This window comes from Gekko japonicus, unplaced genomic scaffold, assembly GCF_001447785.1.
Source record: "Gekko japonicus isolate JY-2015 unplaced genomic scaffold, Gekko_japonicus_V1.1 scaffold2165, whole genome shotgun sequence".
In the NCBI taxonomy this organism is placed as follows: domain Eukaryota; kingdom Metazoa; phylum Chordata; class Lepidosauria; order Squamata; family Gekkonidae; genus Gekko; species Gekko japonicus.
The window spans coordinates 1-3,479 of NW_015170953.1; positions in this window are offsets into that span (position 1 = coordinate 1).

Below are 3,479 nucleotides of genomic sequence, written 5' to 3' on the forward strand. Positions count from 1 at the left end.
AGCATTGCTCCAGGGCAAACTAATTTATGGCGCAGCCAAATCACTCACCCACAACTTTAGTGCCAGTAGCTCACCAAGTAGAATTTTTGCTCGCAGGACTCCACAGCTTAGAGGGAGCACTGGTCTGAAGGTTTCTCAGCTCAGCTTTCTTTTTCGCTGTGAGATATTGACTGGGGACCAGTGTTCCCTCTCAGATGAGTTAGTGTGAGCTGGCTCACAGTTTTTTAGCCTCTGGCTCACACATTTTTCTCTTCGCTCAGGGAGGAGGGCTCCAGAGCAAACTAATTTATGCAGTAGCCAGATTGCTTGCTCACAACTTTAATGCCAGTAGCTCACAAAGTAGAATCTTTGCTCACAAGACTCCACAGCTTAGAGGGAGTATTGCTGGGGACTGGAGGGGGGGTCTGACTTCTTTAGCAAAGATTATACTTTCCCAGGTGCAAAAGTCGTGATTGTATCTAGCTGTTCCCCCCCCCACACACACACACCGCACCCCTTGATCTAGCCTTGGAAGCCTTATTCTCCTCCTCCTCCAGAAGGCAACAAGTAAGTCAAGTTCCGTGGAGTTTGCCAGAATGCCCTTGAGCCAAGGGACTTTTTTTTTTTAACTGAAATACCTGCTGGATTCAAAGGCAAGCGAGAGATTCCCGTTCGGGATATCTCTCCCGTTCCTTTTATCCACCCTTCCCGACCCTGGGTCTGCCAAAGTCACCCCTGCCTCTCTAACCAGACCTTCCCCCGTTGGCTTTCTTGGAAGGTTCCGAACTATGCATCCGAGGTGTCGGCAAAGCGCAGCTCAATAAACGCAAACACAGGGCCAGTGTTCCCTCTAAGCTGAGTTAGTGTGAGCTAGCTCAGAGTTTTTTAGCCTCCAGCTCACACATTTTTTACTTGGCTCAGGAAGGATGGCTCCAGGGCAAACTAGTTTATTTATGCAGCAGCCAAATCACTCGTGCACAACTTCAGTGCCAGGAGCTCACAACGTACAATTTGTGCTCAGGAGACTCCACAGCTTGGAGGGAGCATTCTCTCTCTCTCACACACACACACCGGCCTCTTTCCAGGCCTCCGAGGCGACAGGGTAACGCACCTGCTCCGCCCCATTCGCTTTCCCGGATGCCTTCCTTTTTAATACCAAAGATCCCAAACTCGGATTTTTAGTTAAGTTCGCGTTTGGGCGAACGTTTCCAAAAATATTTCCTTGCCGAGCGGGGCGCTTGCCCGGAACAGTAGGTCGTGTGCATGCCTTTCTCTTTTTTTGCATGCACACGAACATTTATACCCAGAATCAGTGCTCCCTCTAAGCTGAATGAGTGTGAGCTAGCTCACAGGTTTTTTAGTCTCCGGCTCACACATTTTTGTCTCCGCTCAGGAAGGAGGGCTCCAGAGCAAACTGATTGATGCAGTAGCTGAATCGCTCGCGACTTTAACGCCAGGAGCTCACAAAGTAGCATTTTTTGCTCACAGGCCTCCACAGCTTAGAGGGAGCATTGCCCAGAATTCAACTTTGTTGGCTTTCAAGGCGGCCCTGGACGCCAGCTTTGTCCCGTCGCTTCAGACCAACGTCTGAAGCTGACTTTTCCTAGACAGCGTCGGTCCTAAACAAATTCACACCCTTCTCAAGCCCTTGGAAATCAATGGGCTGGAGGGGGGGCGCTCTGTTTAGGATGGTCCGGTGCACAAAACTCAAACCCGCGGCCGTTAGCAGAAAGAAGCAGGGATCGCCGCCAATGCTCCCTCTAAGCTGTGGAGTCTTGTGAGCAAGAACTCTACTTTGTGAGCTACCAGTATTAAAGTGGTGAGCGAGCGATTTGGCTGCTGCATCAATCAGTTTGCTCTGGAGCCCTCCTTCCTGAGCGAAGGCAAAAATGTGTGAACTGGAGGCTAAAAAACTGTGAGCTAGCTCACACTCTCAGCTTAGAGGGAACATTCGCCTCGGTAGTTTTGGTTCCTGGTGCCAATATCAACACGAAGGAGCTTCCCCACTAGTTTTGCAAAGAGGATTTTTTTTAAAAAAATAAAAAAATCGGTTTTAAGTAGAGTCACACTAGGGAGACTTATCCAGCGTCTCCCGCCTTCTCAGAACCACCTCATATCGGCTGCGGCCAACGCGATTCCTCTGGTCCACAAGTCCGAATTTCTGTCCGGAAAACGGGCTTTTCTGTCCAAACCAAGGGTGTGTTTTGGTCGACGGCTGCTGCAGTTCCCCCGTCGTCCAGTAGACGGCGTAAGCGATCAAGACTTGGCTTTCCCAGGCGCTCGACCAGGTTTTGGTTTCAATAATTAAGCAGATTTTTAAAAATCATGGTTGTTACTATTCAGCCAAGGTGTGTTTTTTAATTAACCCCCCAAAAAGGATACTAAACAAATCACGAACTTTTGGGAGAGTTCGGTATAGTTAACACTGGGAGGGGGGGAGAGGAGGGAGAGAGAGAAACTCCTGCGTTAAAGAACTGGGCTCAAATGCTCGCTGAAATGATGAAGTAACCGAAATACACACGAGTCCTTCCCGTGAACCTGTTTCAGAGCGTCTCGCAACGGACTGATCTGCTAGCGTGTGAACGTGTGCACGTGAAGTCGCGTGTATGGTGGCGGCGGGATGGGGGTTGTAAGTTAGAAAATATGAAAGCGCTGTCCCCGAAAAATTAAATGTATACTATCCTTCAGTTCTTTCTGGCGGTTCTAGACTCCTCAAATCCTAATGCATTTGGTAATTGAACGTCCCAATTTGCGGGCTGCGGGGACTCGCTCTGGTACAACCGCCTTGCCTCCCTGTGAGAAAGGCGGAATAACGTAAAATAAATGAATCAGTTTCACAAACCAGCTCAATAGTCAGATAATTTCGGGGGGACGGGACGTTGAATTTATATATGAAAACAAGGGAAAAGTTACGCCTAAGATTTCACCTCCACGGTCCCTTTAGGAAATCCTTGGAAAATCCACACTTTTGGGACGCTGAAAGGGCCCCGTTTTCCTTCCCTTTCCCTTAGCCAGGTAGAGTTTTTTTAATTAAAAAAAACAAAAATTACGTGCGGCAGAAGTCGAGGCTTGCTCCCCCGAGTTATTCAATTTTTAAAAGAAACCACACCGGTGTTCAGAAAGGTTTAAGGCCGCGTAAATTTGATTGGGAACGTTTTTATGAAGCCGGGGCCGTTTAATTAATAAAAAGAGACCCTCTATAACTCCTGCCAATGCCAGAGCTGGTAATTGCCTTCGGCACTCGGCAGCACTGCTCCCTCTAAGCTGTGGGGTCTTGTGAGCAAAAATGCTACCTTGTGAGCTACCGGCATTGAAGTCGCGAACGAGCCATTTCGCTACTGCATAAATCAGTTGGCTCCGGAGCCCTCCTTCCTGAGCTGAGACAAAAACGTGTGAGGCGGAAGAGGCTAAAAAACCCCCGTGAGCTGGCTCACACTAACTCAGCTTAGAGGGAACACTGCTCGGCAGTAGCAGAACTGACTTTCTCTCTCCCCCCCCGC